Source organism: Monopterus albus, unplaced genomic scaffold (genome assembly GCF_001952655.1).
Source record: "Monopterus albus unplaced genomic scaffold, M_albus_1.0 scaffold46.1, whole genome shotgun sequence".
NCBI classification, from domain to species: domain Eukaryota; kingdom Metazoa; phylum Chordata; class Actinopteri; order Synbranchiformes; family Synbranchidae; genus Monopterus; species Monopterus albus.
In genome coordinates, this window is record NW_018127926.1 from 2,628,113 (window position 1) to 2,639,740 (window position 11,628).

Here is an 11,628-nt window from a genome sequence, read left to right on the forward strand (position 1 = left end):
CTCTCTATTTCTCTGCCACTAATGCCGACCCTTTAGGTGGGGTTTTCTTTGCATCATCTGACAACCCCCTCGGTGTTCGAGAGCAAGCGAGGTATGAGTGAGAATCACAAGCTTACACTTGCCCTGACAAGCATTCAAATGAAATATTTAACTGATGAAATATCATAATTTCAGGGGGTTTTACTCTGCCTAAGGGAAAGTCGATGTTAGCTTTAGAATTAGTTAGTATTTCACATGTTTACTTTTTCTTTTACATTTTTTTATATAAATATTTAAAAATGCCTTCATCTTTGTGTTTAATGCAAATCTTGCTGAGTAATGTGTCTTCATATTTTGTGAGATGGGTCTATATAATCTGTGTGAAAGTGCTGACAGTGGTGGAAAGTAACTAAGTACATTTACTCAAGTACTGTATGCACAATTTTGAAGTACCTGTACATAAGGATTTTCAGTATAGTATTTTCCCTATACTATCTAAACGGCCCTTTAATATTCAAGGAAACCTCTAAAAGTCATAGAAGGATATCTTCTGTGACTTAATTATCCATTACTTTTAATTGGTACATGCGAACATATTATCAAAGGATTATTATAAGAACTATGAAATTAGGGTGGCAGAATCTGGGGGAGTTTTATCAGCAGATTGAAAAGAGTGTTGTGTGATGTCAATTTTTATTTTAGGATGTGTGTGGACAGAAATGAAAGCTCTGGGCATTGTGATAAAAATTCCAAGGCTGAAACACTCTCAGTATTGTTAAAAAAAAGAAAATACTTTACCAAAATCTTTATGAAACTAAGGCTGTTTGAAACTTCTTTACTGTTTTTGTTGAGATTGCTCAGAAAGGTATTCATTGCACATCATTTTTGAGACCAAAATGAAACATGGTATTATGTCCTTTCAGTGTAATGCAAGCAATAAAATGCCATAAACAATGGTAATAAAAGTGTATAACAATAAAAAATATAGAGATATGCCACGCCATATTGAATGTTGAAACTGAGTTACTATTTTTGGAAGAAGTGTTGTATTTACCTGCATAACTTCTTGTTTTGTTTGTCTAAAAATTTGCTTAAATAATTTAGAACTCATTTCACTGACTATGGTAATTCAGCTGACTGTAGCTAACTCGTAGCAGACCTACACATCCCATCAACAAGAGCGACAGGCTGATAAATGACTGCATCCTGATCTCAGCTCTCAGTTTGGAAGCTAATGCTAGCTAGCAGCTGTTGGCAGATAACGCGAAAACTGCAGATGAAACAATTTCCCTTCTGTCTGTGCTCAAACTGAACACTAAAGTGGGTGTTTGGACATAGTTGAAGCATCCGCTACTGTATGTAGCTGTGGGGCATAGTATTTATTTTTTAAATTAACTTATCGATGTGTGTAGTATATATCTTCTGTCATGGAAGATGAGTGTGATCACTCCAATATGGCACGTTTACTCAAAATTCAACATCGTATAACAACAACTTCACATTTTCTAAAAGAGTTGAATAAACTTCTGTCTTCATAGCTTTTCTGATTTAGTTAAAATTGCCACAGTACTCTGACAGAACCTAAAGGAGAGTCAACTTGCTTTGCACCAGACATCTCCTGTCCTTTTCTGGATGCCGGTGGAGTCACCTATAGGCTCAGTTCAGCCTTAGGTTCAGGAGGCATTGGCCCAGCCAGAGTTTCAAAGTGATTCAAGCCATGGTCTCTGTGATCCACTGCCTCATAATTGTTGGAGCAAGGAATTGGTGAAGATAAGTCTCCCACCTCCAGTGACCCCTCTGTGCAGAAAGTGCTCTGAAATCCATAGCCATCTATCCTTAGTAGCTGGGTGATGGTGACAATCAATCTTACTTTCTTTCCTCCCCCACACCCAACTTTTCTCATCATCACACACCTCCACTGCCCACCCACTCTCTCAGATCATATTTTTTAAATGTGCAGAGAAGAATCTAGCACAAATCAGTGGTGTAAGTATTCAAATGTAAGGGCAGAGACACATCAAGCTGATGTGAAAAAGCTAGAACCGATGAAGGCTGTTGCATTGCCTCCCATCCCCTTTATTTCGGACAGCGGGTGGCGGTGGAACAGACCACACAGACTACAGCTAATGGCCAAATAGCATGTATGTTCTGTGCCTGCATGACATAAATAACTCCCCCTACCAGCAGGTGGCGGTATCTGTATTTGCTATTCAGAAAGAGAAAGAAGGAGAGCTAGCCAGTGGAAATAAAACTGTAAACAAAGCAGTTGTTGATCAACACAGCTGCTGTTTATACCTGATTCTAATTGAGAATATGTCTGATAAGAAATTGCAAATGCATTCCTGTTCTCTGCCAGTGGTCTTTTGGTTGTGGAAGAAGAAAAGAGGCCACGGAGAAGATAAACAAGGTGAAGCTGCACTAAAGGTGTGAAATCATGGATACTATCGTGACAGGCTGAAAGGGCTTTCCCAAACACTTCTCTTCTCTCATTTCATTCACATTTTTCTAAGCTGAACAGTCAGAACAGAGTGGTCTCTCTCACCGACGAGGCCCGACTGGCCCAATACAGATTCAACAAATAGTCTGGAGGTATTGAAATTCTTTTTAAAACAACTGCAGTGTGCAAAACATACAGCACTCACAACCAGTATAATACAACAAAGCTCGCTTCTCAGGACATGGTATTGAATCAGAGGAAAAACGTTGGTCGCAGTACAGTTAGCTGTGGGAGAAGTCAGCTTGAGGCAACTAAAAGTGCTAGTGTTAGCAGCTTCTGTCAGAGCACATTAGCTGATAACTCCACCTGGTCAAAGTCAGTACTGTAACTACAATTTGTAAGGACATGCACTCATATATTGTCAGTGAAAATGGGTGATTTAGACAAAAGACTGAGCTACACAATAAGAAGTCTACAGCATTTTGGTGAAAAATAAATACTCAGCACTGCATGAAAAGATGAAGCAGCAAATGAGTAAAACAGGTCAAGTGCCTATTGCTTACATTTGTTGAAAAGAGTAGACATCATGGTTTATGATTTTGGTTTGTGCTGCATGAAATACAAAACAACACACTTTTTAATTGTCTAGCCTAAACACATACACTTATGGAAATATTTGTGAAATAGATGCAAAATTACTGAATATCAGCTGAATCGAATCAAAATTCCTTTGAATTACACTGCATTGTATGTTTATAAATTTAGCTGTATAATTTTTGTTTTAAGTTGTGGACCGTGGATCCAGAGACAGATCAAACTGTGTGTGAGGGAGAGATACACACCCATACCAACTGAAAACTAGGTACTGTGAATAATTGAGCAAAGTCAAGCATTTTACTTGAATCACATTCAGAATTGGCTGATGTCCGATTGCAAAGCAACACATCCAGAGTGTACTTCACCTGCTGTAGAGTAGAGATGCTTGTAGGCTTCAGAAAGAAATACTACTCTAATGAAAGCTTCAGATGGAAATGCCATCAGTGTAGTGGCTCTAATTGTACTAGTAATATTTTACACATCAGATTTTAAATAGGCAAAAGTGATTGTGTGGCAGAACAGTGAATTTTGGCGTAGCACTAGAGCCAGTGCAGTAAAGTTTTGACCTTTGAGTCATTCAAAAGCTTAGGGGAATGTTTGAAAAGTTGACGTCAGCTTCAGCTGGCTAAAACTGGATATCAAACCTGACTGAAAACAGCTGCAGAACAATTAAATACATTAGAGACAGAATTCACATTATGTTACATCACTTAGGAAATGGAAGTAACCACAGGATTTGGTCTGTGCCTACTGTGAATGTGCAATTAGTCAGCAGAACTGTGTAGGTGGAGGTGAAAGGCACTGTAAGGGCAGAGACACACCACCAAAGGCAGACTGCATTGACTCACGTTGGCTTTGTCTTGGCCATTCAGGCTGAAAAAGTGGCACTTGATCACATTGCACAGACTCCAAGCCAGCGGCAGACTAGATCGTACATTCTGTGCCTGCGTGATGGAAATAACGTCTTCTACCACCAGGTGGCGGTATCTGTAATCACCATTCAGAAAGGGAAAGAAAAAGACCTGGACTGTGGACGTATAAGCTATAGACAAAGCACCTCTTTTTCAAAGCATCATTTTATAGCTGCTGCTAATCAAGATTATGGCTGATAAGAAGTTGTAAATGACAACGCCATTCTCAGCCCTTTGTCTTTTGGCTGTGGAAGAAGAAAGGAGCGTGTGGAAGTGAAAAACAAGGAGAGAAACTGCACTAAATGGGCAAAATCATGGATGATAATATAGTAATTGTGTATGACACCATAAAAGTTTAACACTGTGCTTTGGGAGTTCATATCTATAGAATTTAGTATAGTTTACAGCTTAACGGTTGGCATGTGTCATCAAGGTAAGCTGTTAGCACCGGACCTGATGGGCAGGATGAGATTAATGGAGTGGAGTTCCTTCTTAAGCAAAGTGTTTAGACGAAGGAGCCGGGCTGGACCTGGCTGACTGGTCATGACCTGAGGAACAACACAGTGTCAAGGGGGCTGCTAGGTCGTGCTCATGACTCAACTGAGAGCAAGAGCTACAAGAGTTTTCCCTCCTGATTCTCATGCATAAGTATCCAACAACTCGAGCACCCTCAGTTGTGTGAAGCATATGCTTAATGAGGCATGCAAGGTAATTAGCAGCGACAGATGGCTCGACGGTCACGCATCGCCTTCATCTTATTTCTACTCACATTGTCCTCTCATCTTCTACCCCTGTTCTCTCCTTTTGTCTGTATTATATCCTCTCATCTCTTCTCCACTTTATTACCTAGTCTCCTTCATATACAGCCTAAGAAGACAGTACTTTCGAGGCAAGCACTGGAGCAGTAAATAAAACCGATATTGCTGATAAAGAGACAGATGGACAGACAGAAAAGTCATCCCATAAAAGAGGTGCATAAATGATGGACAGGTCCAGCACTTATGGTACTACAAATGATTCTTCCCTTAAGGGAGCAGGAAAAAAATGTCCAAGGTGAACTCCAAGACATGATGAAACCTGAAGCAATCTGACCCCCAGCAGGTGAAAGCTGTCATCCATCTGACTGATGCTAACACACACACACAGCTTGTCATTTAGTGCAAAACAAACCCACTGTTCAAGAGTATGAGAGGGTGAAAGAACATTGTGACTTGCTCAAGCTACACATGTATTGAAAGATAACGTAAAAGCAGAAATACATAATGTCTTGCCTTGTGGCATGATGTGTGTTGGTCCTGCTTAACTCTCCTTCAGCTGGTAAAGTTCACCTCCCAACACTTGCCAGTCATCCTGATTAACTGTCTAAGTCGAAATGGCACGTTGTCTAAGGCTGGGGTAATTGGTAAATATCAAGTCAGTGCAGGTGAAAAAAGAATGTTATGTTTATCTGTGTTTTCATTTTTATCAGTTTGTCTGGAATGCGGCAGCACGGTGGCGTGATGGTTAGCTGTTGCCTCGCAGCGAGCAGGTTCTGGGTTCAAGCCCCAGCCAACCTGGGGCCTTTCTGTGCGGAGTTTGCATGTTCTCCCCGTGCTTGTGTGGGTTCTCTCCGGGTGCTCCAACTTCCTCCCACAGTCCAAAGACATGCAGCATAGGTTGATTAGTGTCTCTAAATTGCCCGTAGGAGTGCGTGTGTGAGAGTGGTTGTTTGCCTGTGTGTTAGCCCTGCGATGGGCTGGCGACCTGTCCAGGGTGTACCCCGTCTTTCGCCCCCGTGACCCCGTTTGGGACTAAGCGGTTTAGAAAATGGATGGATGTCTGGAATGCATGTGCCTACATGGTTCTTTCATTTAATACTCCTTGCTTTTATAACAGAATCTCCAAAAAAAATAAAAAAATAAAAATGTTTTTCAGAAACTTTAAAGAGGTCTGCCTTCAGAATGATGAAATTATATTTATGGGTATGCTTTCTGACAGCAACAATTTATTTTGAACTCTACAGTTCACCACACAACCATGCACCTTTTTCATTTTGAAAGTGTGCTGGGTTTTTATTAAAGACATCTCAAGGCAGCGGGAACTGGCAAGGGTGAATCTGGATAAAAATGTTCTCTGCACTTGGATGGTTTTCACTCTGGTGCTCAGACACTGTAACGAGAGACGCGATCTAAACCATAGAGCTGGTCAGTCACGTGGATGGACGGGCAGAGGCTGAGGAAAGTGGGGGATGGACTTTGAGGTGTGAAAGCGGTGAAAGGTGCCGGAAGTCAAAACTGGTTTAAAGCAATGATCCAAAGTAAGCCTGTGAACTGGCCTTGGACAGTGCTCATTTTTGCTCCCATCTAACAATCCAGCTATTGATTCCGTTTCCTAATGAGTTCTTTTGGGCCATGTGGGATTTCTGTCTGGCTATCTCCCACTTGCTGTCTTTTCTTGATCAAAGTGTGGTTCTGTTTTCTTCCACACTAACTTCACTGGTGAAGCTATTTGCTCATTAGTTCATATATAATACTTTATTTCTCAGGCAACATTTAGTTTTGCAGTAAAAAAAAGTCACATTTTACATTATTCACATTAACTTGACTATCACTTCTTACCCTCCTACTCCTTGAGTTTGTTTAACAGTTATTGGAATTGTTTAATCACAATTGTATACAATTGTTCAAAATTCTTAAAACAAATGTAAAACAGATACAAAAAAGAAAAGAAAACTAAACTACCATTCAGAAGTACACTGTCATCATAAAATATAATTTTTCCTTCAGATAATAGGCCATCATGGGGATATATCTTGCTACAGTTTGACACTGTGTGCATGCAGCTATTTGTATGTGAACCTTTATTTACATTTAGAGGACATTATGCATTTGATATTTGGAAATATATTAACAAAATAGATACAGTATGTTTTTCAGAGTAGTATATGAAACTTGATCTTTATATTAGGGATTTATTCATTACAATACATTTACAAAGTGTAGTTATTGTACTTTATCGTTATTATTATTAGTAGTAGTACTACTACTACATCTCATCAGAAAAACAAAACCAGCTATATTTGATGCTGCCAACATGTCTCAGACCTAAGCCTGATACTCAACAACTCTGACAACAACTTGGCTTCCTGCGACAGACCTCTGCTGTTTTCCAAAGAAACTATTCAAATCCCATTGGTGAGCCACACTGTTGCACATTACAGTGACATTTTCAATCTTATTCACTGAAGAGTCAGTTGTATTAATTAATTAATTTGCAACTAAAAATAGACCTAATACCTGCACAATTTACTCCTAATTGAATTGTATTAAAAATAAATAAGGTGTCCAGCTTTTGGATGATATTTCTCAATCTTTTATGAAGATTTTATGAAGAAAACCTGTTTTTAAACTACAAATGCCTTCAGTCCAAATGTACAGACTTGGAGCAGAAGAGTTCGATAGTATTGCGAGACGAGAACATAATGGTGATTTTGTGGTTTCATTAGACTTGTTAACAATGACAAAAATATATAAAATGCCTACTTTCTCTTTGAAATTACCTTTTGATATCATCGCCCCTCCACATAATTGAGTGGTCCTGTGTGATGCAAAATAGGAAATAATGCATTACTTTTATTTTTATGTTTCTGTTACACAGATACATGTCTTGTAATTTTGTGTCTCATGTGTGAATATCTTCTAAACAATTCCCTGTAGTTTTGAGGTTGGCCATGTGCAGTATTTGTGCCTTATATATATTATACTATTTTAGGTACATTTTTTTGTTAATAATAGTAATTTCTCCACTAGCTCCACTGCAACATTCCCATGACAATATCCTTATTTAATTCAGCCCCTTCAGTTGAGGGCACATAAATTCACAAAGTAAATGTCACAGATATAAACCCACCACAGGGCTAGAGCCATCCCTGGGTGAGAGATATAAAAGTGAATTCTACTGCACTATCCAACCTTACAGCAGTTGCTGTGGTCTGATTGCTTGGCTTGTCTGGCCACTTCTGGCAACAAGGTGAATCTCATGGATTATATGCACCTTTTCTTCTATCTGTCTGTCATGCTTTATTGCAGTTGCCAGGGGCAACAGCAGTGCAGGGATTATTTTTCATGTTTTGCACACAGAGGAGGTCAGGAAATCCCCTTTGTGCAGTCATGTGTTGGAGAAAGGTGAGTCATCCATGCATGTGTTCATACATACAGGTTACATCTTATGTTTATTTTTATCCACCTGTCTTCAAGTGTCAGTGTTCCCACCTTCACCTACTCAAGCTGCCATGTTTCTGAGTACCATTACATTGCAGTACAGATGATGTCTGCTCCCTTGACTCACCGTCTTTGAAACTCAGCAACATGTGTCATCTTATGACACCGTCTGTGCCTCTAGTTTGCGCCAGCATGGCAGAGGACACGAGTCAGTGAACAAGCCCTGATCACTAAACTGTAAAGTCTGTGGGAACCCCTGTGGGGACAGCACTGGAAAATATCTAGCCGTAGCAGATATTCTGACAGCTTCAGGTGATTGGCATCATCTTTATGTGACTGAGACACAGATGGGAGACCATTCAAAGAATGACTAATGTCCACAGTGAGTCCATAGTGGATCTCTTATTTAAAGTAAATTTCATAGTGGGTGTCAGGGACCGAACAGTAAGGCAGAGGAATCAGCATTTACATAAAAAGAAGATGGGCTTGTTGTTTACCCAAAAATAAGTAAAAAACTAACTAACTAACTAAATTCTGGTTGTAAATAATGCATCAGTTCAAGTCATGTAAAGTACTTTCATTTTTAAAAAACTGTAAAACATAAATAAAAACCTCACTGTGCTCTTATTCTGAACCATTTATAAAAAGAGAGAGGTGAAAACTCTGAGTTCTTGTCAAGGCAAAAACAGTTTGACATTGGCTGTCTTTTTCCTCTAGGGGAGGTACAGCATATTAGTGATCTGAGAACTGGGCCCTGCAGACAGTGTCTGGATGTTTTCTTCGCTTTCTGCTGATGAAGCTAAGTGAAAACAACACACCACAATCTACTGTCAGCTACCACCCACCTGTATCTGGCTTGCTGCTAACAATGAGTGTGTGTGTGTGTGCGTGTGTTACTATATTATAGCAAACCAAGGCCTTGCTGCTCTATTTTAGTGTGTAGGTGAGACACAGGGCTGGGATTCAGTGTACATGTGTTTTATAGAAGAAAAAACATGTTTTTTTCTAGTGTTCTTATGTTTCAAATTAAAGATTTGACAGATGTACTAAAATTTAAAGCCCACTCTATTTAAAAAATATAGAATGTACATGCATCCTATTACTGCAAGGATATAATCTTTCCTTGTTGACTCAAACAATATTCATTTCCTTCACACATTTATAGACAAAGTATGTTCTCAAACTTACCCCTTAAACTTATCCACCCCCACCCCCTCCTCTCTTGCCTTATGCTGTTTCCCATGCACAAAATAACTCTTTTTCATGGGGTTTCTAGCCTGTCATTAACGATAAGTGACTTTGGTGACACTTCGGTCTAACAGTGAGGTTACTAAATAGCCTATATGTCCCAATAAAAATTCCCCAAATTAAAAGAAAATATTTCTTATAACTAAGGGTTGTAGTATAACCAGCAGGCGGCCATTGATGTGTGAAGTAATTTTGGTAATGCCACCCTGAGTAAGAACACAGTTACTGAATATTTTTGTAGTAGGCCTTTTCAGTGTTGCACTTTGGAGACAGTCCATGCACACTTATCTCACAGCTGGCTGCACATTGAGTCCAACTATTTGTCTGGTGCATTGGATGGCTCATTTTGATAAGAGTTTGTAACTTGTTGTCTACATTACTATGAAACAAAAGAGGTATCGTTTGTATTTTAGCAATGTTTCGCTATTACTTCAAATCTGTGAATATCTTTCCAACTTTACTGAAGCCGGCCACTATAACAAACTGTTGTCAGCAAACTGACGTAACACTAGCTATAGATCTCCACTTCCCTTATAATGATCTAATATGACTTCACTCCAAAGATAATGTGCATGAGTTTGCTCAATTATTGAGAGGGACATTTCTGTCCTCCCAAAATATTGGTAGGGACATGCCCCTTATGTCCATATAAAAAACTATGGCCTTGTGCTCTGGTATGGTCTATTTGCACTGTAATAATAAATGTATGTCAATTTGACACCATTACCCTTTAAGTTTATAATGAATTTTGCTTCTGTTGCTTTGATCTTGGCAACTGAAAAAAAAAAGCCACATCCACACACAAATAAGGACACATGCACGCAGACACACATGCTCAGATGTCAGAGAGGCAAAGAGCTACTTATTAGAGAAAATACTCCAGAGAGATGTCTTGTTTTAATTAATTTTGTGCCTGCCAGTGATAAGTAGAGGAGAGGGAATATGGTCAATTTGGTCTCCATGGAGATGTCGTCAACCCATTTGGAGCTGACTGTCCTAAGTTTACATCTGTTAAACTTCAGTATATTTTAGTGATATTCTGCATGACAAAAGAGAAACATTTATGTTACTGATGTATTGTTGTTGTATACTTACTGGCAACATAATGAAAATGTAATAATGTTACAGCCTCAGAAATCCCAGTATGATATTAGTTCTGACAACAAATGCATCCTAGTCAAATTATACTGGAAAACTTTGGCGTGGACCACGAGCATTAGACCCTTAGCTGAGCCAACACCGGGGCATCATGTCTGACTAACAAGTCTCTGTTGTCCTTATTAGGTTTATATTAGCTGGACACATTGTGCCATCCTCTGCCCTCTATTTTTAGTGTTTGCTTTGTAGCATGACAAACTGTTTCAAGACGCTTCTACCACAACATATAAACACACACACATTTGTATAGCTATCTGTGTGAGGGCACTCACTGACATAATGCGTTCCCTGGCACTTTGTTTTGGGTTGGTAGGTAGGACTTTATTGATCCCACAATGGAGAAATTCCTGTGTTCCAGCAGCAATAGAGAGCAGCAACAAAACACCATAAGAACAAAATACCTTAAGTATCATAACTAAATGCCTAAACTTAACCTTTACCCTAGCTCTGTTAGGGTTTGCGGTCCTGTTTCCTGTTTTGTATCACCTCTCCTGCCCCAGCTTTATCCTGGTTCCTAATCAACATTCATTGTCTACACCTGTTGTTCATTATCCCCTATATATCCTCCTCCCCTCCCTCAGTCTGGTTGCTGGTTCATTGTGATTGCTATGCCTGCAAAACTTCCCCCTGTTGGCTTGGGAATGCTCCCCACGCTTTTGTTGTCTTTGCCTCACCTGTGTTCATCATCTGGATTGACTCAGCTACTCCTGTCTCTTGTACCCGTGCCTAGTCACTCCCCCTCTGGACTGGCTTCCTTACTTCAGCTGCCCCTTGTGCGTTGGAACTCTGCTAGGTTTGTGACATTTTCCCTGCCTCATCTGAGAACTCTGTTTTTTGCTGCTCATCATCTCTTCCTGTCCTGGGTTTCTCCTTACCTTCACATTTATGTTAGTTTTACTGCTACCTGACCCTTAGTTTTATTTTACTTCAAATTCTACTTTGGCCTGTCAGGTTGAGCTCCTGATTCTTTGTTGCCCTCGCTGCCATCATATTAAATAAAACTGATTGGGTCTGCATATTGGGTCCTACCCCATTAGCCCATTCCTCAACAGAATGAACCAGCCAAACCCAGTAAAGGGTCATTCACAAGCAACAAGAT